Source organism: Pleurodeles waltl, chromosome 6 (assembly GCF_031143425.1).
Source record: "Pleurodeles waltl isolate 20211129_DDA chromosome 6, aPleWal1.hap1.20221129, whole genome shotgun sequence".
Lineage (NCBI taxonomy): Eukaryota > Metazoa > Chordata > Amphibia > Caudata > Salamandridae > Pleurodeles > Pleurodeles waltl.
Genome location: NC_090445.1, coordinates 78,550,122 through 78,573,405, shown reverse-complemented (window position 1 = coordinate 78,573,405; position 23,284 = coordinate 78,550,122). Strand labels below are relative to the sequence as shown.

Here is a 23,284-nt window from a genome sequence, read left to right as displayed (position 1 = left end):
TAACAACAGCGGGGATGAGACCTTAAACTCCTCTTTTTGAAAGGATGGGGGGGGGGAACAGGACGGACCGGAGCGGACGTCGAGCTCGCTGTAAGCACGGGCGGCTCAGGCTAGGAAAGGGCGCAGAAAAGGTTCGGCCAAGGACAGCTCCCAGCGGTGCCTCCCAGGGCGGGAAGTGCTGCGTTGTGTGGAGTCCTGTGGGAATCGTGAGGCAAACTGCAGGATGTGTGTGTGTGTAGTTTTAAGCCTCAGCGAAATATCGGAAAAAGGTGAGAGTTAATGTTAAACCCGAAAATGGAGAAGCCTTTAAAAAGCATCACACCCAACATGGGGCACAAACCCACGACCTTGAGATTAATAGTCTCATGCTCTACCGACTGAGCTAGCCGGGCTGCTTTGCTTATGTCATTTCACACAGCCTCTGTGTGTTCTTTGTGAGGAAGTAGTGTGGGGTTATGCCAGGAGGCCCCTTTGTTTCAATTTCTCTGCTGCTGACTCGACACAGGCACCTTTCCCTTTTTCCATCTCTCGCTCTACCCCAGTCTTATGTCCTCATCAGTCTCTCTGGAGCTCACTCTGGTACATACATGCATCTGTCCTCTCAACCTGTCTCTGGGCACATACTTAAATGTCCAGTAGAGAACAGTGTGAACTCTCCCTGTTTCGCGAGGTGGCAGTCAGCCTCCAGAGCCACGTTCCGGAGGCTGCCGGAATGGCTGAGCGGTGTAAGGTGCCACATTAAAGAGCAGTATTTTCCCCAGTCCTGTGATCAAATCCCGCTGCTGACATAAAGTAGTTTTCATACCTACTTTAATCATAACAACAGCGGGGATGAGACCTTAAACTCTTCTTTTTGAAAGGATGGGGGGGGGGAACAGGACGGACCGGAGCGGACTCCGAGCTAGCTGTAAGCATGGGCGGCTCAGGCTAGGAAAGGGCGCATGAAAGGCTCGGCCTAGGACCGCTCCCAGCGGCGCCTCCTAGGGCGGGAAGTGCTGCGTTGTGTGGAGTCCTGTGGGAATCGTGAGGCAAACTGCAGGATGTGTGTGTGTGTAGTTTTAAGCCTCAGCGAAATATCTGAAAAAGGTGAGAGTTAATGTTAAACCCGAAAATGGAGAAGCCTTTAAAAAGCATCACGCCCAACGTGGGGCTCGAACCCACGACCCCGAGATTAAGAGTCTCATGCTCTACCGACTGAGCTAGCCGGGCTGCTGTGCCTATGTCATTTCACACACCCTCTGTGTGTTCTTTGTGAGGAAGTAGTGTGTGGTTATCCCAGGAGGCCCCTTTGTTTCATTTTCTCTGCTGCTGACTCGACACAGGCACCTTTCTCTTTCTCCATCTCTCGCTCTACCCCAGTCTTATGTCCTCATCAGTCTCTCTTGAGCTCACTCTGGTACATACATGCATCTGTCCTCTCAACCTGTCTCTGGGCACATACTTAAATGTCCAGTAGAGAACAGTGTGAACTCTCCCTGTATCGCGAGGTGGCAGTCAGCCTCCAGAGCCATGTTCTGGAGGCTGCCGGAATAGCCGAGCGGTGTAAGGTGCCACATTCAAGAGCAGTATCTTCCCCAGTCCTGTGATCAAATCCTGCTGCTGAGATAAAGTAGTTTTCATACCTACTTTAATCATAACACCAGCGGGGATGAGACCTTAAACTCCTCTTTTTGAAAGGATGGGGGGGACAGGACGGACCGGAGCGGACTCCGAGCTCACTGTAAGCACGGGTGGCTCAGGCTAGGAAAGGGCGCAGGAAAGGCTCGGCCTAGGACCGCTCCCAGCGGCGCCTCCCAGGGTGGGAAGTGCTGCGTTGAGTGGAGTCCTGTGGGAATCGTGAGGCAAACTGCAGGATGTGTGTGTGTGTGTGTAGTTTTAAGCCTCAGCGAAATATCTGAAAAAGGTGAGAGTTAATGTTAAACCCGAAAATGGAGAAGCCTTTAAAAAGCATCACGCCCAACGTGGGGCTCGAACCCACGACCCTGAGATTAAAAGTCTCATGCTCTACCGACTGAGCTAGCCAGGCTGCTGTGTCTATGTCATTTCACACACACTCTGTGTGTTCTTTGTGAGGAAGTAGTGTGTGGTTATCCAAGGAGGCCCCTTTGTTTCATTTTCTCTGCTGCTGACTCGACACAGGCACCTTTCTCTTTCTCCATCTCTCGCTCTACCCCAGTCTTATGTCCCCATCAGTCTCTCTGGAGCTCACTCTGGTACATACATGCATCTGTCCTCTCAACCTGTATCTGGGCACATACTTAAATGTCCAGAAGAGAACAGTGTGAACTCTCCCTGTTTCGCAAGGTGGCAGTCAGCCTCCAGAGACATGTTCTGGAGGCTGCCGGAATGGCTGAGCGGTGTAAGGCGCCACATTCAAAAGCAGTATTTTCCCCAGTTCTGTGATCAAATCCCGCTGCCGACATAAAGTAGTTTTCATACCTACTTTAATCATAACACCAGCGGGGATGAGACCTTAAACTCCTCTTTTTGAAAGGATGGGAAGGGGGAGGGGGACAGGACGGACCGGAGCGGACTCCGAGCTCGCTGTAAGCACGGGCGACATAGGCTAGGAAAGGGAGCAGGAAAGGCTCGGCCTAGGACCACTCCCAGCGGCGCCTCCCAGGGCGGGAAGTGCTGCATTGTGTGGAGTCCTGTGGGAATCATGAGGCAAACTGCAGGATGTGTGTTTCTGTATTTTTAAGCCTCAGCGAAATATCTGAAAAAGGTGAGAGTTAATGTTAAACCCAAAAAGGGAGAAGCGTTTAAAAAGCATCACGCCCAACGTGGGGCTCGAACCCACAACCCTGAGATTAAGAGTCTGATGCTCTACCGACTGAGCTACCCGGGCAGCTTTGCCTATACCATTTCACACACCCTCTGTGTGTTCTTTGTGAGGAAGTATTATGTGGTTATCCCAGGAGGCCGCTTTGTTTCATTTTCTCTGCTGCTGACTCGACTCAGGCCCCTTTCTCTTTCTCCATCTCTCGCTCTACCCCAGTCTTATGTCCCGATCAGTCTCTCTGGAGCTCACTCTGGTACATACATGCATCTGTGCACTCAACCTGTCTCTGGGCACATACTTAAATGTCAAGTAGAGAACAGTGTGAACTCTCCCTGTTTCGCGAGCTGGCAGTCAGCCTCCAGAGGCGTGTTTTGGAGGCTGCCGGAATGGCCGAGCGGTGTGAGGCGCCACATTCAAGAGCAGTATCTTCCCCAGTCCTGTGATCAAATACCACTGCCAACATAAAGTAGTTTTCATACCTACTTTAATCATAACACCAGCGGGGATGAGACCTTAAACTCCTCTTTTTGAAAGGATGAGGGGGGGACAAGACGGACCGGAGCGGACTCCGAGCTCGCTGTAAGCACGGGCGGCTCAGGCTAGGAAAGGGCGCAGGAAAGGCTCGGCCTAGGACCACTCCCAGCGGCGCCTCTCAGGGCGGGAAGTGCTGCGTTGTGTGGAGTCCTGTGGGAATCGTGAGGCAAACTGCAGGATGTGTGTGTGTGTAGTTTTAAGCCTCAGCGAAATATCTGAAAAAGGTGAGAGTTAATGTTCAACCCGAAAATGGAGAAGCCTTTAAAAAGCATCACGCCCAACGTGGGGCTCGAACCCACGACCCTGAGATTAAGAGGCTCCTGCTCTACCAACTGAGATAGCCAGGCTGCTGTCCCTATGTCATTTCACACACCCTCTGTGTGTTCTTTGTGAGGAAGTAGTGTGGTTATCCCAGGAGGCCCCTTTGTTTCATTTTCTCTGCTGCTGACTCGACACAGGCACCTTTCACTTTCTCCATCTCTCGCTCTACCCCAGTCTTATGTCCCCATCGGTCTCTCTGGAGCTCACTCTGGTACATACATGCATTTGACCTCTCAACCTGTCTCTGGGCACATACTTAAATGTCCAGTAGAGAACAGTTTTAACGCTCCCTGTTTCGCGAGGTGGCAGTCATCCTCCAGAGGTGTGTTCCGGAGGCTGCCGGAATGGCCGAGCGGTGTAAGGTGCCACATTCAAGAGCAGTATCTTCCCCAGTCCTGTGATCAAATTGTGCTGCTGACATAACGTAGTTTTCATACCTACTTTAATCAGAACACCAGTGGGGATGAGACTTTAAACTCCTCTTTTTGAAAGGATGGGGGGGGGACAGGATGGACCGGAGCGGACTCCGAGCTCGCTGTAAGCACGGGCGGCTCAGGCTAGGAAAGGGAGCAGGAAAGGCTCGGCATAGGACAGCTCCCAGCGGCGCCTCCCAGGGCGGGAAGTGCTGTGTTGTGTGGAGTCCTGTGGGAATCGTGAGGCAAACTGCAGGATGTGTGTGTGTGTAGTTTTAAGCCTCAGCGAAATATCTGAAAAAGGTGAGAGTTAATGTTCAACCCGAAAATGGAGAAGCCTTTAAAAAGCATCACGCCCAACGTGGGGCTCAAACCCACGACCCTGAGATTAAGAGTCTCATGCTCTACCGACTGAGCTAGCCGGGCTGCAGTGCCTATGTTATTTCACACACCCTCTGTGTGTTCTTTGTGAGGACGTAGTGTGTGGTTATCCCAGGAGGCCCCTTTGTTTCATTTTCTCTGCTGCTGACTCGACACAGGCACCTTTCTCTTTCTCCATCTCTCGCTCTCCCCCAGTCTTATGTCCCCATCAGTCTCTCTGGAGCTCACTCTGGTACATACATGCATCTGTCCTCTCAACCTGTCTCTGGGCACATACTTAAATGTCCAGTAGAGAACAGTGTGAACTCTCCCTGTGTCGCGAGGTGGCAGTCATCCTCCAGAGCCGTGCTCCACAGGCTGCCGGAATGGCCGAGCAGTGTAAGGTGCCACATTCAAGAGCAGTATCTTCCCCAGTCCCGTGATCAAATCCCGCTGCTGACATAAAGTAGTTTTCATACCTTCTTTAATCATAACACCAGCGGGGATGAGACTTTAAACTCCTCTTTTTGAAAGGATGGGGGGGGACAGGACGGACTGGAGCGGACTCCGAGCTCGCTGTATGCACGGGCGGTTCAGGCTAGGAAAGGGCGCAGGAAAGGCTCGGCATAGGACCGCTCCCAGCGGCGCCTCCCAGGGCGGGAAGTGCTGCGTTGTGTGGAGTCCTGTGGGAATCGTGAGGCAAACTGCAGGATGTGTGTGTGTGTGTAGTTTTAAGCCTCAGCAAAATATCTGAAAAAGGTGAGAGTTAATATTAAACCCGAAAATGGAGATGCCTTTAAAAAGTATCACGCCTACGTGGGGCTCGAACCCATGACCCTGAGATTAAGAGTCTCATGCTCTACCGACTGAGCTAGTCAGGCTGCTGTGCCTATGTCATTTCACACACCCTCTGTGTGTTCTTTGTGAGGAAGTAGTGTGTGGTTATCCCAGGAGGCCCCTTTGTTTCATTTTCTCTGCTGCTGACTCGACACAGGCACCTTTCTCTTTCTCCATCTCTCGCTCTATCCCAGTCTTATGTCCCCATCAGTCTCTCTGGAGCTCACTCTGGTACATACATGCATCTGTCCTCTCAACCTGTCTCTGGGCACATACTTAAATGTCCAGTAGAGAACAGTGTGAACTCTCCCTGTTTCGCGAGGTGGCAGTCAGCTTCCAGAGACATATCCAGAGGCTGCCGGAATGGCCGAGCGGTGTAAGGTGCCACATTCAAGAGCAGTATCTTCCCCAGTCCTGTGGTCAAATCCCACAACTGACATAAAGTAGTTTTCATACCTACTTTAATCATAACACCAGCGGGGATGAGACCTTAAACTCCTCTTTTTGAAAGGATGGGGGGGAACAGGACGGACCGGAGCGGACTCCGAGCTCGCTGTAAGCACGGGCGGCTCAGGCTAGGAAAGGGTGCAGGAAAGGCTCGGCCTAGGACCGCTCCCAGCGGCGCCTCCTAGGGCGGGAAGTGCTGCGTTGTGTGGAGTCCTGTGGGAATCGTGAGGCAAACTGCAGGATGTGTGTATGTGTGTAGTTTTAAGCCTCAGCAAAATATCTGAAAAAGGTGAGAGTTAATGTTAAACCCGAAAATGGAGAAGCCTTTAAAAAGTATCACACCCAACGTGGGGCTCGAACCCACGACCCTGAGACTAAGAGTCTCATGCTCTACCGACTGAGCTAGTCAGGATGCTGTGCCTATGCTGTTTCACACACGCTCTGTGTGTTCTTTGTGAGGAAGTAGTGTGTGGTTATCCCAGGAGGCCCCTTTGTTTCATTTTCTCTGCTGCTGATTCGACACAGGCACCTTTCTCTTTCTCCATCTCTCGCTCTACCCCAGTCTTATGTCCTCATCAGTCTCTCTGGAGCTCACTGTTGTACATACATGCATCTGTCCTCTCAACCTGTCTCTGGGCACATACTTAAATGTCCAGTAGAGAACAGTGTGAACTCTCCCTGTTTCGCGAGGTGGCAGTCAGCCTCCAGAGAAGTGTTTCGGAGGCTGCCGGAATGGCCGAGCGGTGTGAGGGGCCACATTCAAGAGCAGTATCTTCCCCCGTCCCGTGGTCAAATCCTGCTGCTGACATAAAGTAGTTTTCATATCTACTTTAATCATAACACCAGCGGGGATGAGACCTTAAACTCCTCTTTTTGAAAGGATGGGGGGGGACAGGACGGACTGGAGCGGACTCCGAGCTCGCTGTAAGCACGGGCGGCTCAGGCTAGGAAAGGGCGCAGGCAAGGCTCGGCCTAGGACCGCTCCCAGTGGCGCCACCCAGGGCGGGAAGTGCTGCGTTGTGGGGAGTCCTGTGGGAATCGTGAGGCAAACTGCAGGATGTGTGTGTGTGTAGTTTTAAGCCTCAGCAAAATATCTGAAAAAGGTGAGAGTTAATGTTAAACCCGAAAATGGAGAAGCCTTTAAAAAGCATCACACCCAACATGGGGCTCGAACCCACGACCTTGAGATTAAAAGTCTCATGCTCTACCGACTGAGCTAGCCGGGTTGCAGTGCCTATGATATTTCACACACCCTCTGTGTGTTCTTTGTGAGGAAGTAGTGTGTGGTTATCCCAGGAGGCCCCTTTGTTTCATTTTCTCTGCTGCTGACTCGACACAGGCACCTTTCACTTTCTCCATCTCTCGCTCTACCCCAGTCTTATGTCCCCATCGGTCTCTCTGGAGCTCACTCTGGTACATACATGCATTTGACCTCTCAACCTGTCTCTGGGCACATACTTAAAATGTCCAGTAGAGAACAGTTTTAACGCTCCCTGTTTCACGAGGTGGCAGTCATCCTCCAGAGGTGTGTTCCGGAGGCTGCCGGAATGGCCGAGCGGTGTAAGGTGCCACATTCAAGAGCAGTATCTTCCCCAGTCCTGTGATCAAATTGCGCTGCTGACATAACGTAGTTTTCATACCTACTTTAATCATAACACCAGCGGGGATGAGACTTTAAACTCCTCTTTTTGAAAAGATGGGGGGGGGACAGGACGGACCGGAGCGGACTCTGAGCTCGCTGTAAGCACGGGCGGCTCAGGCTAGGAAAGGGCAGAGGAAAGGCTTGGCATAGGACCGCTCCCAGCGGCGCCTCCCAGGGTGGGAAGTGCTGCGTTGTGTGGAGTCCTGTGGGAATCGTGAGGCAAACTGCAGGATGTGTGTGTGTGTGTAGTTTTAAGCCTCAGCAAAATATCTGAAAAAGGTGACAGTTAATGTTAAACCCGAAAATGGAGAATCCTTTAAAAAGCATCAAGCCCAACGTGGGGCTCGAACCCACGACCCTGAGTTTAAGAGTCTCATGCACTACCGACTGAGCTAGCCAGGCTGCTGTGCCTATGTCATTTCACACACCCTCTGTGTGTTCTTTGTGAAGACGTAGTGTGTGGTTATCCCAGGAGGCCCCTTTGTTTTATTTTCTCTGCTGCTGACTCGACACAGGCACCTTTCTCTTTCTCCATCTCTCGCTCTACCCCAGTCTTATGTCCCCATCAGTCTCTCTGGAGCTCACTCTGGTACATACATGCATCTGTCCTCTCAACCTGTCTCTGGGCACATACGTAAATGTCCAGTAGAGAACAGTGTGAACTCTCCCTGTTTCGCGAGGTGGCAGTCAGCCTCCAGAGCCGTATCCAGAGGCTGCCGGAATGGCCGAACGGTGTAATGCGCCACATTAAAGAGCAGTATCTTCCCCAGTCCTGTGGTTAAATCCCGCTGCTGACATAAAGTAGTTTTCATACCTACTTTAATCATAACACCAGCGGGGATGAGACCTTAAACTCCTCTTTTTGAAAGGATGGGGGGGGGACAGGACGGAGCGGAGCGGACTCCGAGCTCGCTGTAAGCACGGGCGGCTCAGGCTAGGAAAGGGCGCAGGACAGGCTCGGCCTAGGACCGCTCCCAGCGGCGCCTCCCAGGGCGGGAAGTGCTGCGTTGTGTGGAGTCCTGTGGGAATCGTGAGGCAAACTGCAGGATGTGTGTTTGTGTATTTTTAAGCCTCAGCGAAATATCTGAAAAAGGTGAGAGTTAATGTTAAACCCAAAAAGGGAGAAGCGTTTAAAAAGCATCACGCCCAACGAGGGGCTCGAACCCAGGACCCTGAGATTAAGAGTCTCATGCTCTACCGACTGAGCTACCCGGGATGCTGTGCCTATATCATTTCACACACCCTCTGTGTGTTCTTTGTGAGGAAGTAGTGTGTGGTTATCCCAGGAGGCCCCTTTGTTTCATTTTCTCTGCTGCTGACTCGACTCAGGCACCTTTCTCTTTATCCATCTCTCGCTCTACCCCACTCTTATGTCCCCATCAGTCTCTCTGGAGCTCACTCTGGTACATACATGCATCTGTCCTCTCAACCTGTCTCTGGGCACATACTTAAATGTCCAGTAGAGAACAGTGTGAACTCTCCCTGTGTCGCGAGGTGGCAGTCAGCCTCCAGAGCTGTGTTCCGGAGGCTGCCGGAATGGCCGAGCGGTGTAAGGCGTCACATTCAAGAGCAGTATCTTCCCCAGTCCCATGGTCAAATCCCGCTGCTGACATAAAGTAGTTTTCATACCTACTTTAATCATAACACCAGCGGGGATGAGACTTTAAACTCCTCTTTTTGAAAGGAGGGGGGTGGACAGGACGGACCGGAGCGGACTCCGAGCTCGCTGTAAGCACGGGCGGCTCAGGCTAGGAAAGGGCGCAGGAAAGGCTCGGCATAGGACCGCTCCCAGCGGCGCCTCCCAGGGTGGGAAGTGCTGCGTTGTGTGGAGTCCTGTGGGAATCGTGAGGCAAACTGCAGGATGTGTGTGTGTGTAGTTTTAAGCCTCAGCAAAATATCTGAAAAAGGTGAGAGTTAATGTTAAACCCGAAAATGGAGAAGCCTTTAAAAAGCATCACACCCAACGTGGGGCTCGAACCCACGACCCTGAGATTAAGAGTCTCATGCTCTACCGACTGAGCTAGTCAGGCTGCTGTGCCTATGTTGTTTCACACACCCTCTGTGTGTTCTTTGTGAGGAAGTAGTGTGTGGTTATCGCAGGAGGCCCCTTTGTTTCATTTTCTCTGCTGCTGACTCGACACAGGCACCTTTCTCTTTCTCCATCTCTCGCTCTACCCCAGTCTTATGTCCTCATCAGTCTCTCTGGAGCTCACTCTTGTACATACATGCATCTGTCCTCTCAACCTGTCTCTGGGCACATACTTAAATGTCCAGTAGAGAACAGTGTGAACTCTCCCTGTTTCGCGAGGTGGCAGTCAGCCTCCAGAGAAATGTTTCGGAGGCTGCCGGAATGGCCGAGCGGTGTGAGGCGCCACATTCAAGAGCAGTATCTTCCCCCGTCCCGTGGTCAAATCCTGCTGCTGACATAAAGTAGTTTTCATATATACTTTAATCATAACACCAGCGGGGATGAGACCTTAAACTCCTCTTTTTGAAAGGATGGGGGGGGACAGGACGGACTGGAGCGGACTCCGAGCTCGCTGTAAGCACGGGCGGCTCAGGCTAGGAAAGGGCGCAGGCAAGGCTCGGCCTAGGACCGCTCCCAGAGGCGCCACCCAGGGCGGGAAGTGCTGCGTTGTGGGGAGTCCTGTGGGAATCGTGAGGCAAACTGCAGGATGTGTGTGTGTGTAGTTTTAAGCCTCAGCGAAATATCTGAAAAAGGTGAGAGTTAATGTTAAACCCGAAAATGGAGAAGCCTTTAAAAAGCATCACACCCAACGTGGGGCTCGTACCCACGACCCTGAGATTAAGAGTCTCATGCGCTACCGACTGAGCTAGCTGGGTTGCAGTGCCTATGTTATTTCACACACCCTCTGTGTGTTCTTTGTGAGGAAGTAGTGTGTGGTTATCCCAGGAGGCCCCTTTGTTTCATTTTCTCTGCTGCTGACTCGACACAGGCACCTTTCTCTTTCTCAATCTCTCGCTCTACCCCAGACTTATGTCCCCATCAGTCTCTCTGGAGCTCACTCTGGTACATACATGCATCTGTCCTCTCAGCCTGTCTCTGGGCACATACTTAAATGTCCAGTAGAGAACAGTGTGAACTCTCCCTGTGTCGCGAGGTGGCAGTCAGCCTCCAGAGCCGTGTTCCACAGGCTGCCGGAATGGCCGAGCAGTGTAAGGCGCCACATTCAAGAGCAGTATCTTCCCCAGTCCCGTGATCAAATCCCGCTGCTGACATAAAGTAGTTTTCATACCTACTTTAATCATAACACCAGCGGGGATGAGACTTTAAACTCCTCTTTTTGAAAGGATGGGGGGGGGACAGGACGGACTGGAGCGGACTCCGAGCTCGCTGTAAGCACGGGCGGCTCAGGCTAGGAAAGGGCGGAGGAAAGGCTCGGCATAGGACCGCTCCCAGCGGCGCCTCCCAGAGTGGGAAGTGCTGCGTTGTGTGGAGTCCTGTTGGAATCGTGAGGCAAACTGCAGGATGTGTGTGTGTGTGTAGTTTTAAGCCTCAGCAAAATATCTGAAAAAGGTGAGAGTTAATGTTAAACCCGAAAATGGAGAAGCCTTTAAAAAGCATCACACCCAACATGGGGCTCGAACCCACGACCCTGAGATTAAGAGTCTCATGCTCTACCGACTGAGCTAGTCAGGCTGCTGTGCATATGTTGTTTCACACACCCTCTGTGTGTTCTTTGTGAGGAAGTAGTGTGTGGTTATCCCAGGAGGCCCCTATGTTTCATTTTCTCTGCTGCTGATTCGACACAGGCACCTTTCTCTTTCTCCATCTCTCGCTCTACCCCAGTCTTATGTCCTCATCAGTCTCTCTGGAGCTCACTGTTGTACATACATGCATCTGTCCTCTCAACCTGTCTCTGGGCACATACTTAAATGTCCAGTAGAGAACAGTGTGAACTCTCCCTGTTTCGCGAGGTGGCAGTCAGCCTCCAGAGAAGTGTTTCGGAGGCTGCCGGAATGGCCGAGCGGTGTGAGGCGCCACCTTCAAGAGCAGTATCTTCCCCCGTCCCGTGGTCAAATCCTGCTGCTGACATAAAGTAGTTTTCATATCTACTTTAATCATAACACCAGCGGGGATGAGACCTTAAACTCCTCTTTTTGAAAGGATGGGGGGGGACAGGACGGACTGGAGAGGACTCCAAGCTCGCTGTAAGCACGGGCGGCTCAGGCTAGGAAAGGGCGCAGGCAAGGCTCGGCCTAGGACCGCTCCCAGTGGCGCCACCCAGGGCGGGAAGTGCTGCGTTGTGGGGAGTCCTGTGGGAATCGTGAGGCAAACTGCAGGATGTGTGTGTGTGTAGTTTTAAGCCTCAGCAAAATATCTGAAAAAGGTGAGAGTTAATGTTAAACCCGAAAATGGAGAAGCCTTTAAAAAGCATCACACCCAACGTGGGGATCGAACCCACGACCCTGAGATTAAGAGTCTCATGCTCTACCGACTGAGCTAGCCGGGTAGCATTGCCTATGTTATTTCACACACCCTCTGTGTGTTCTTTGTGAGGAAGTAGTGTGTGGTTATCCCAGGAGGCCCCTTTGTTTCATTTTCTCTGCTGCTGACTCGACACAGGCACCTTTCTCTTTCTCAATCTCTCGCTCTACCCCAGACTTATGTCCCCATCAGTCTCTCTGGAGCTCACTCTGGTACATACATGCATCTGTCCTCTCAGCCTGTATCTGGGCACATACTTAAATGTCCAGTAGAGAACAGTGTGAACTCTCCCTGTGTCGCGAGGTGGCTGTCAGCCTCCAGAGCCGTGTTCCACAGGCTGCCGGAATGGCCGAGCAGTGTAAGGCGCAACATTCAAGAGCAGTATCTTCCCCAGTCCCGTGATCAAATCCCGCTGCTGACATAAAGTAGTTTTCATACCTACTTTAATCATAACACCAGCGGGGATGAGACTTTAAACTCCTCTTTTTGAAAGGATGGGGGGGGGACAGGACGGACTGGCGCGGACTCCGAGCTCGCTGTATGCACGGGCGACTCAGGCTAGGAAAGGGCGCAGGAAAGGCTCGGCATAGGACCGCTCCCAGCGGCGCCTCCCAGAGCGGGAAGTGCTGCGTTGTGTGGAGTCCTGTGGGAATCGTGAGGCAAACTGCAGGATGTGTGTGTGTGTGTAGTTTTAAGCCTCAGCGAAATATCTGAAAAAGGTGAGAGTTAATGTTAAACCCGAAAATGGAGAAGCTTTAAAAAGCATCACACCCAACGTGGGGCTCGAACCCACGACCCTGAGATTAAGAGTCTCATGCTCAACCGACTGAGCTAGTCAGGCTGCTGTGCCTATGTTGTTTCACACACCCTCTGTGTGTTCTTTGTGAGGAAGTAGTGTGTGGTTATCCCAGGAGGCCCCTTTGTTTCATTTTCTCTGCTGCTGACTCGACACAGGCACCTTTCTCTTTCTCCATCTCTCTCTCTACCCCAGTCTTATGTCCCCATCAGTCTCTCGGGAGCTCACTCTGGGACATACATGCATCTGTCCTCTCAACCTGTCTCTGGGCACATACTTAAATGTCCAGTAGAGAACAGTGTGAACTCTCCCTGTTTCGCGAGGTGGCAGTCAGCCTCCAGAGAAGTTTTTCGGAGGCTGCCGGAATGGCCGAGCGGTGTGAGGTGCCACATTCAAGAGCAGTATCTTCCCCCGTCCCGTGGTCAAATCCTGCTGCTGACATAAAGTAGTTTTCATATCTACTTTAATCATAACAACAGCGGGGATGAGACCTTAAACTCCTCTTTTTGAAAGGATGGGGGGGGACAGGACGGACTGGAGCGGACTCCGAGCTCGCTGTAAGCACGGGCGGCTCAGGCTAGGAAAGGGCGCAGGCAAGGCTCGGCCTAGGACCGCTCCCAGTGGCGCCACCCAGGGCGGTAAGTGCTGCGTTGTGGGGAGTCCTGTGGGAATCGTGAGGCAAACTGCAGGATGTGTGTGTGTGTAGTTTTAAGCCTCAGCGAAATATCTGAAAAAGGTGAGAGTTAATGTTAAACCCGAAAATGGAGAAGCCTTTAAAAAGGATCACACCCAACGTGGGGCTCGAACCCACGACCCTGAGATTAAGAGTCTCATGTGCTACTGACTGAGCTAGACGGGTTGCAATGCCTATGTTATTTCACACACCCTCTGTGTGTTCTTTGTGAGGAAGTAGTGTGTGGTTATCCCAGGAGGCCCCTTTGTTTCATTTTCTCTGCTGCTGACTCGACACAGGCACCTTTCTCTTTCTCCATCTCTCGCTCTACCCCAGACTTATGTCCCCATCAGTCTCTCTGGAGCTCACTCTGGTACATACATGCATCTGTCCTCTCAGCCTGTCTCTGGGCACATACTTAAATGTCCAGTAGAGAACAGTGTGAACTCTCCCTGTGTCGCGAAGTGGCAGTCAGCCTCCAGAGCCGTGTTCCACAAGCTGCCGGAATGGCCGAGCAGTGTAAGGCGCCACATTCAAGAGCAGTATCTTCCCCAGTCCCGTGATCAAATCCCGCTGCTGACATAAAGTAGTTTTCATACCTGCTTTAATCATAACACCAGCGGGGATGAGACTTTAAACTCCTCTTTTTGAAAGGATGGGGGGGGGGGACAGGACGGACTGGAGCGGACTCCGAGCTCGCTGTAAGCACGGGCGGCTCAGGCTAGGAAAGGGCGGAGGAAAGGCTCGGCATAGGACCGCTCCCAGCGGCGCCTCCCAGGGTGGGAAGTGCTGCGTTGTGTGGAGTCCTGTGGGAATCGTGAGGCAAACTGCAGGATGTGTGTGTGTGTGTAGTTTTAAGCCTCAGCAAAATATCTGAAAAAGGTGAGAGTTAATGTTAAACCCGAAAATGGAGAAGCCTTTAAAAAGGATCACACCCAACGTGGGGCTCGAACCCACGACCCTGAGATTAAGAGTCTCATGCTCTACAGACTGAGCTAGTCAGGCTGCTGTGCCTATGTTGTTTCACACACCCTCTGTGTGTTCTTTGTGAGGAAGTAGTGTGTGGTTATCCCAGGAGGCCCCTTTGTTTCATTTTCTCTGCTGCTGATTCGACACAGGCACCTTTCTCTTTCTCCATCTCTCGCTCTACCCCAGTCTTATGTCCTCATCAGTGTCTCTGGAGCTCACTGTTGTACATACATGCATCTGTCCTCTCAACCTGTCTCTGGGCACATACTTAAATGTCCAGTAGAGAACAGTGTGAACTCTCCCTGTTTCGCGAGGTGGCAGTCAGCCTCCAGAGAAGTGTTTCGGAGGCTGCCGGAATGGCCGAGCGGTGTGAGGCGCCACATTTAAGAGCAGTATCTTCCCCCGTCCCGTGGTCAAATCCTGCTGCTGACATAAAGTAGTTTTCATATCTACTTTAATCATAACACCAGCGGGGATGAGACCTTAAACTCCTCTTTTTGAAAGGATGGGGGGGGACAGGACGGACTGGAGCGGACTCCGAGCTCGCTGTAAGCACGGGCGGCTCAGGCTAGGAAAGTGCGCAGGCAAGGCTCGGCCTAGGACCGCTCCCAGTCGCGCCACCCAGGGCGGGAAGTGCTGCGTTGTGGGGAGTCCTGTGGGAATCGTGAGGCAAACTGCAGGATGTGTGTGCGTGTAGTTTTAAGCCTCAGCGAAATATCTGAAAAAGGTGAGAGTTAATGTTAAACCCGAAAATGGAGAATCCTTTAAAAAGCATCACGCCCAACGTGGGGCTCGAACCCACGACCCTGAGATTAAGAGTCTCATGCACTACCAACTGAGCTAGCCGGGCTGCTGTGCCTATGTCATTTCACACACCCTCTGTGTGTTCTTTGTGAAGAAGTAGTGTGTGGTTATCCCAGGAGGCCCCTTTGTTTCATTTTCTCTGCTGCTGACTCGACACAGGCACCTTTCTCTTTCTCCATCTCTCGCTCTACCCCAGTCTTATGTCCCCATCAGTCTCTCTGGAGCTCACTCTGGTACTATACATGCATCTGTCCTCTCAACCTGTCTCTGGGCACATACTTAAATGTCCAGTAGAGAACAGTGTGAACTCTCCCTGTTTCGCGAGGTGGCAGTCAGCCTCCAGAGCCGTATCCAGAGGCTGCCGGAATGGCCGAGCGGTGTAAGGCGCCACAATCAAGAGCAGTATCTTCCCCAGTCCTGTGGTTAAATCCCGCTGCTGACATAAAGTAGTTTTCATACCTACTTTAATCATAACACCAGTGGGGATGAGACCTTAAACTCCTCTTTTTGAAAGGATGGGGGGGGACAGGACGGAGCGGACTACGAGCTCGCTGTAAGCACGGGCGGCTCAGGCTAGGAAAGGGCGCAGGACAGGCTCGGCCTAGGACCGCTCCCAGCGGCGCCTCCCAGGGCGGGAATTGCTGCGTTGTGTGGAGTCCTGAGGGAATCGTGAGGCAAACTGCAGGATGTGTATTTGTGTATTTTTAAGCCTCAGCGAAATATCTGAAAAAGGTGAGAGTTAATGTTAAACCCAAAAAGGGAGAAGCGTTTAAAAAGCATCACGCCCAACGAGGAGCTCGAACCCAGGACCCTGAGATTAAGAGTCTCATGCTCTACCGACTGAGCTACCCCGGCTGCTGTGCCTATATCATTTCACACACCCTCTGTATGTTCTTTGTGAGGAAGTAGTGTGTGGTTATCCCAGGAGGCCCCTTTGTTTCATTTTCTCTGCTGCTGACTCCACTCAGGCACCTTTCTCTTTCTCCATCTCTCGCTCTACCCCAGTCTTATGTCCCCATCAGTCTCTCTGGAGCTCACTCTGGTACATACATGCATCTGTCCTCTCAACCTGTCTCTGGGCACATACTTAAATGTCCAGTAGAGAACAGTGTGAACTCTCCCTGTGTCGCGAGGTGGCAGTCAGCCTCCAGAGCCGTGTTCCACAGGCTGCCGGAATGGCCGAGCGGTGTAAGGCGTCACATTCAAGAGCAGTATCTTCCCCAGTCCCATGGTCAAATCCTGCTGCTGACATAAAGTAGTTTTCATACCTACTTTAATCATAACACCAGCGGGGATGGGACTTTAAACTCCTCTTTTTGAAAGGATGGGGGGGGACAGGACGGACCGGAGCGGACTCCGAGCTCGCTGTAAGCACGGGCGGCTCAGGCTAGGAAAGGGCGCAGGAAAGGCTCGGCATAGGACCGCTCCCAGCGGCGCCTCCCAGGGCGGGAAGTGCTGCGTTGTGTGGAGTCCTGTGGGAATCGTGAGGCAAACTGCAGGATGTGTGTGTGTGTGTGTAGTTTTAAGCCTCAGCAAAATATCTGAAAAAGGTGAGAGTTAATGTTAAACCCGAAAATAGAGAAGCCTTTAAAAAGCATCACACCAAACGTGGGGCTCAAACCCACGACCCTGAGATTAAGAGTCTCATGCTCTACAGACTGAGCTAGTCAGGCTGCTGTGCCTATGTTGTTTCACACACCCTCTGTGTGTTCTTTGTGAGGAAGTAGTGTGTGGTTATCCCAGGAGGCCCCTTTGTTTCATTTTCTCTGCTGCTGACTCGACACAGGCACCTTTCTCTTTCTCCATCTCTCGCTCTACCCCAGTCTAATGTCCTCATCAGTCTCTCTGGAGCTCACTCTTGTACATACATGCATCTGTCCTCTCAACCTGTCTCTGGGCACATACTTAAATGTCCAGTAGAGAACAGTGTGAACTCTCCCTGTTTCGCGAGGTGGCAGTCAGCCTCCAGAGAAGTGTTTCGGAGGCTGCCGGAATGGCCGAGCGGTGTGAGGCGCCACATTCAAGAGCATGTATCTTCCCCCGTCCCGTGGTCAAATCCTGCTGCTGACATAAAGTAGTTTTCATATCTACTTTAATCATAACACCAGCGGGGATGAGACCTTAAACTCCTCTTTTTGAAAGGATGGGGGGGGACAGGACGGACCGGAGCGGACTCCGAGCTCGCTGTAAGCACGGGCGGCTCAGGCTAGGAAAGGGCGCAGGAAAGGCTTGGCCTAGGACCGCTCCCAGCGGCGCCTCTCAGGGCGGGAAGTGCTGCGTTGTGTGGAGTCCTGTGGGAATCGTGAGGCAAACTGCAGGATGTGTGTGTGTGTGTAGTTTTAAGCCTTAGCGAAATATCTGAAAAAGGTGAGAGTTAATGTTAAACCCGAAAATGGAGAAGCCTTTAAAAAGCATCACGCCCAATGTGGGGCTCGAACCTACGACCCTGAGATTAAGAGTCTCATGCCCTACCGACTGAGCTAGTCAGGCTGCTGTGCTTATGTCATTTCACACACCCTCTGTGTGTTCTTTGTGAGGAAGTAGTGTGTGGTTATCCCAGGAGGCCCCTTTGTTTCATTTTCTCTGCTGCTGACTCGACACAGGCATCTTTCTCTTTCTCCATCTCTCGCTCTACATCAGTCTTATGTCCCCATCAGTCTCTCTGGAGCTCACTCTGGTACATACATGCATCTGTCCTCTCAACCTGTCTCTGGGCACATACTTAAATGTCCAGTAGAGAACAGTGTGAACTCTCCCTCTTTCGCGAGGTGGCAGTCAGCTTCCAGAGCCATGTCCAGGAGGCTGCCGGAATGGCCGAGCTGTGTAAGGTGCCACATTCAAGAGCAGTATCTTCCCCAGTCACGTGATCAAATCCCGCTGCCGACCTAAAGTAGTTTTCATACCTACTTTAATCATAACACCAGCGGGGATGAGACCTTAAAATCCTCTTTTTGAAAGGATGGGGGGGGGGGAGACAGGACGGAGCGGAGCGGACTCCGAGCTCTCTGTAAGCACGTGCGGCTCAGGCTAGGAAAGGGCGCAGGAAAGGCTTGGCCTAGGACCGCTCCCAGCGGCGCCTCCCAGGGCGGGAAGTGCTGCATTGTGTGGAGTCCTGTGGGAATAGTGAGGCAAACTGCAGGATGTGTGTGTGTGTGTAGTTTTAAGCCTCAGCGAAATATCTGAAAAAGGTGAGAGTTAATGTTAAACCCGAAAATGGAGAACCCTTTAAAAAGCATCCCGCCCAACATGGGGCTCGAACCCACGACCCTGAGATTAAGAGTCTCATGCGCTACCAACTGAGCTAGACGTTATGCTGTGCCTATAGCATTTCACACACCTTCTGTGTGTTCTTTCTGAGGAAGTAGTGTGTGGTTATCCCAGGAGGCCCCTTTGTTTCATTTTCTCTGCTGCTGACTCGACGCAGGCACCTTTCTCTTTCTCCATCTCTCGCTCTACCTCAGTCTTATGTCCCCATCAATCTCCCTGGAGCTCACTGTGGTACATACATGCATCTGTCCTCTCAACCTGTCTCTGGGCACATACTTAAATGTCCAGTAGAGAACAGTGTGAACTCTCCCTGTGTCGCGAGGTGGCAGTCAGCCTCCAGACCTGTGTTCGGGAGGCTGCCGGAATGGCCGAGCGGTGTAAGGTGTCACATTCAAAAGCAGTATCTTCCCCAGTCCCATGGTCAAATCCTGCTGCTGACATAAAGTAGTTTTCATACCTACTTTAATCATAACACCAGCGGGGATGAGACCTTAAACTCCTCTTTTTGAAAGGATGAGGGGGGGACAGGACGGACCGGAGCGGACTACGAGCTCGCTGTAAGCACGGGCGGCTCAGGCTAGGAAAGGGCGCAGGAAAGGCTCGGCCTAGGACCACTCCCAGCGGCGCCTCCCAGGGCGGGAAGTGCTGCGTTGTGTGGAGTCTTGTGGGAATCGTGAGGCAAACTGCAGGATGTGTGTGTGTGTGTAGTTTTAAGCCTCAGCAAAATATCTGAAAAAGGTGAGAGTTAATGTTAAACCCGAAAATGGAGAAGCCTTTAAAAAGCATCACACTCAACGTGGGGCTCGAACCCACGAGCCTGAGATTAAGAGGTTCATGCTCTACCAACTGAGCTAGCCGGGCTGCTGTATTTATGTCATTTCACACACCCTCTGTGTGTTCTTTGTGAGGAAGTAGTGTGTGGTTATCCCAGGAGGCCCCTTTGATTCATTTTCTCTGCTGCTGACTCGACACAGGCACCTTTCTCTTTCTCCATCTCTCGCTCTACCCCAGTCTTATGTCCCCATCGGTCTCTCTGGAGCTCACTCTGGTACATACATGCATTTGTCCTCTCAACCTGTCTCTGGGCACATACTTAAATGTCCAGTAGAGAACAGTGTGAACGCTCCCTTTTTCGCGAGGTGGCAGTCATCCTCCAGAGCTGTGTTTCGGAGGCTGCCGGAATGGCCGAGCGGTGTAAGGTGCCACATTCAAGAGCAGTATCTTCCCCAGTACTGTGATCAAATCGCGCTGCCGACATAAAGTAGTTTTCATACCTACTTTAATCATAACACCAGCGGGGATGAGACTTTAAACTCCTCTTTTTGAAAGGATGGGGGGGGACAGGACGGACCGGAGCGGACTCCGAGCTCGCTGTAAGCACGGGCGGCTCAGGCTAGGAAAGGGCGCAGGAAAGGCTCGGCATAGGACCGCTCCCAGCGGCGCCTCCCAGGGTGGGAAGTGCTGCGTTGTGTGGAGTCCTGTGGGAATCGTGAGGCAAACTGCAGGATGTGTGTGTGTGTGTAGTTTTAAGCCTCAGCGAAATATCTGAAAAAGGTGAGAGTTAATGTTAAACCCGAAAATGGAGAAGCCTTTAAAAAGCATCACGCCCAACGTGGGGCTCGAACCCACGACCCTGAGATTAAGAGTCTCATCTACTACCGACTGAGCTAGCCGGGCTGCTGTGCCTATGTCATTTCACACACCCTCTTTGTGTTCTTTGTGAGGAAGTAGTGTGTGGTTATCCCAGGAGGCCCCTTTGTTTCATTTTCTCTGCTGCTGACTCGACACAGGCACCTTTCTCTTTCTCCATCTCTCGCTCTACCCCAGTCTTATGTCCCCATCAGTCTCTCTGGAGCTCACTGTCGTACATACATGCATCTGTCCTCTCAACCTGTCTCTGGGCACATACTTAAATGTCCAGTAGAGAACAGTGTGAACTCTCCCTGTGTCGCGAGGTGGCAGTCAGCCTCCAGAGGTGTGTTCCGGAGGCTGCCGGAATGGCCGAGCGGTGTAAGGCGTCACATTCAAGAGCCGTATCTTCCCCAGTCCCGTGGTCAAATCCCGCTACTGACATAAAGTAGTTTTCATACCTACTTTAATCATAACACCAGCGGGGATGAGACCTTAAACTCCTCTTTTTGAAAGGATGAGGGGGGGACAGGACGGACCGAAGCGGACTCCAAGCTCGCTGTAAGCACGGGCGGCTCAGGCTAGGAAAGGGCGCAGGAAAGGCTCGGCCTAGGACCACTCCCAGCGGCGCCTCCCAGGGCAGGAAGTGCTGCGTTGTGTGGAGTACTGTGGGAATCGTGAGGCAAACTGCAGGATGTGTGTGTGTGTGTGTAGTTTTAAGCCTCAGCAAAATATCTGAAAAAGGTGAGAGTTAATGTTAAACCCGAAAATGGAGAAGCCTTTAAAAAGCATCACACCCAACTTGGGGCTCAAACCCACGACCCTGAGATTAAGAGGCTTCTGCTCTACCAACTGAGCTAGCCGGGCTGCTGTCCATGAGTCATTTCACACACCCTCTGTGTGTTCTTTGTGAGGAAGTAGTGTGTGGTTATCCCAGGAGGCACCTTTGTTTCATTTTCTCTGCTGCTGACTCGACACAGGAACCTATCTCTTTCTCCATCTCTCGTTCTACCCCAGTCTTATGTCCCCATCGGTCTCTCTGGAGCTCACTCTGGTACATACATGCATTTGTCCTCTCAACCTGTCTCTGGGCACATACTTAAATGTCCAGTAGAGAACAGTGTGAACGCTCCCTGTTTCGCGAGGTGGCAGTCATCCTCCAGAGCTGTGTTCCGGAGGCTGCCGGAATGGCCGAGCGGTGTAAGGTGCCACATTCAAGAGCAGTATCTTCTCCAGTCCTGTGATCAAATCACGCTGCCGACATAAAGTAGTTTTCATACCTACTTTAATCATAACACCAGCGGGGATGAGACTTTAAACTCCTCTTTTTGAAAGGATGGGGGGGGGACAGGACGGACCGGAGCGGACTCCGAGCACGCTGTAAGCACGGGTGGCTCAGGCTAGGAAAGGGGGCAGGAAAGGCTCGGCATAGGACCGCTCCCAGCGGCGCCTCCCAGGGCGGGAAGTGCTGCGTTGTGTGGAGTCCTGTGGGAATCGTGAGGCAAACTGCAGGATGTGTGTGTGTGTGTAGTTTTAAGCCTCAGCGAAATATCTGAAAAAGGTGAGAGTTAATGTTAAACCCGAAAATGGAGAAGCCTTTAAAAAGCATCAAACCCAATGTGGGGCTTGAACCCACGACCCTGAGAAACAGAGTCTCATGCGCTACTGACTGAACTTGCCGGGTTGCTGTGCCTATGTCATTTCACACACTCTCTGTGTGTTCTTTGTGAGGAAGTAGGGTGTGGTTATCCCAGGAGGCCCCTTTGTTTCCTTTTCTCTGCTGCTGACTCGACCCAGGCACCTTTCTCTTTCTCCATCTCTCGCTCTACCGCAGTCTTATGTCCCCATCAGTCTCTCTGGAGCTCACTCTGGTACATACATGCATCTGTCCTCTCAACCTGTCTCTGGGCACATACTTAAATGTCCAGTAGAGAACAGTGTGAACTCTCCCTGTTTCGCGAGGTGACAGTCAGCCTCCAGAGCCGTGTTTCGGAGGCTGCCGGAATGGCCGAGCGGTGTGAGGTGCCACATTCAAGAACAGTATCTTCCCCAGTCCTGTGATCAAATACCGCTGCCAACATGAAGTAGTTTTCATACCTACTTTAATCATAACACCAGCGGGTATGAGACCTTAAAATCCTCTTTTTGAAAGGATGGGGGGGACAGGACGGAGCGGAGCAGACTCCGAGCTCGCTGTAAGCACGGGCGGCTCAGGCTAGGAAAGGGCGCAGGAAAGGCTTGGCCTAGTACCGCTCCCAGCGGCACCTCCCAGGGCGGGAAGTGCTGCGTTGTGTGGAGTCCTGTGGGAATCGTGAGGCAAACTGCAGGATGTGTGTGTGTGTGTAGTTTTAAGCCTCAGCGAAATAACTGAAAAAGGTGAGAGTTAATGTTAAACCCGAAAATGGAGAAGCCTTTAAAAAGGATCACGCCCAACGTGGGGCTCGAACGCACGACCCTGAGATTAAGAGTCTCATGCGCTACCGACTGAGCTAGCCGGGCTGCTGTGCCTATGTCATTTCAAACACCCTCTGTGTGTTCTTTGTGAGGAAGTAGTGTGTGGTTATCCCAGGAGGCCCCTTTGTTTCATTTTCTCTGCTGCTGACTCGACACAGGCACCTTTCTCTTTCTCCATCTCTCGCTCTACCCCAGTCTTATGTCCCCATCAATCTCTCTGGAGCTCACTGTGGTACATACATGCATCTGACCTCTCAACCTGTCTCTGGGCACATACTTAAATGTCCAGTAGAGAACAGTGTGAACTCTCCCTGTGTCGCGAGGTGGCAGTCAGCCTCCAGAGTCGTGTTCCGGAGGCTGCCGGAATGGCCGAGCGGTGTAAGGTGCCACATTCAAGAGCACTATCTTCCCCAGTCCTGTGGTCAAATCCTGCTGCTGACAAAGTAGTTTTCATACCTACTTTAATCATAACACCAGCGGGGATGAGACCTTAAACTCCTCTTTTTAAAAGGATGGGGGGGGACAGGACGGACCGGAGCGGACTCCGAGCTCGCTGTAAGCACGGGCGGCTCAGGCTAGGAAAGGGCACAGGAAAGGTTCGGCCTAGAACCACTCCCAGCGGCGCCTCCCAGGGCGGGAAGTGCTGCATTGTGTGGAGTCCTGTGGGAATCGTGACGCAAACTGCAGGATGTGTGTGTGTGTAGTTTTAAGCCTCAGCGAAATATCTGAAAAAAGTGAGAGTTAATGTTAAACCCGAAAATGGAGAAGCCTTTAAAAAGCATCACACCCAACGTGGGGCTCGAACCCACAACCCTGAGATTAAGAGTCTCATGCTCTACCGACTGAGCTAGTCAGGCTGCTGTGCCTATGTCATTTCACACACCCTCTGTGTGTTCTTTGTGAGGA

The 23,284-nt window shown here is 52.0% G+C and overlaps 6 non-coding genes across 6 annotated transcripts; all 6 read right to left on the bottom strand.

The window, feature by feature from the left end:
* Nucleotides 1–319: 319 nt before the first annotated feature.
* On the bottom strand, nucleotides 320–392 carry TRNAN-AUU (transfer RNA asparagine (anticodon AUU)). Its single transcript has one exon. It is a non-coding gene; the product is annotated as a tRNA-Asn (tRNA).
* Nucleotides 393–1,136: 744 nt separating this feature from the next.
* TRNAK-CUU (transfer RNA lysine (anticodon CUU)) lies at nucleotides 1,137–1,209 on the bottom strand. Its single transcript has one exon. It is a non-coding gene; the product is annotated as a tRNA-Lys (tRNA).
* Nucleotides 1,210–1,953: 744 nt separating this feature from the next.
* TRNAK-UUU (transfer RNA lysine (anticodon UUU)) lies at nucleotides 1,954–2,026 on the bottom strand. Its single transcript has one exon. It is a non-coding gene; the product is annotated as a tRNA-Lys (tRNA).
* A 2,377-nt stretch (nucleotides 2,027–4,403) lies between these two features.
* Nucleotides 4,404–4,476, bottom strand: TRNAK-CUU (transfer RNA lysine (anticodon CUU)). The gene has a single exon. It is a non-coding gene; the product is annotated as a tRNA-Lys (tRNA).
* A 2,371-nt stretch (nucleotides 4,477–6,847) lies between these two features.
* TRNAK-UUU (transfer RNA lysine (anticodon UUU)) lies at nucleotides 6,848–6,920 on the bottom strand. Its single transcript has one exon. It is a non-coding gene; the product is annotated as a tRNA-Lys (tRNA).
* A 4,818-nt stretch (nucleotides 6,921–11,738) lies between these two features.
* TRNAK-CUU (transfer RNA lysine (anticodon CUU)) lies at nucleotides 11,739–11,811 on the bottom strand. The gene has a single exon. It is a non-coding gene; the product is annotated as a tRNA-Lys (tRNA).
* Between the last annotated feature and the right edge of the window lie 11,473 nt (nucleotides 11,812–23,284).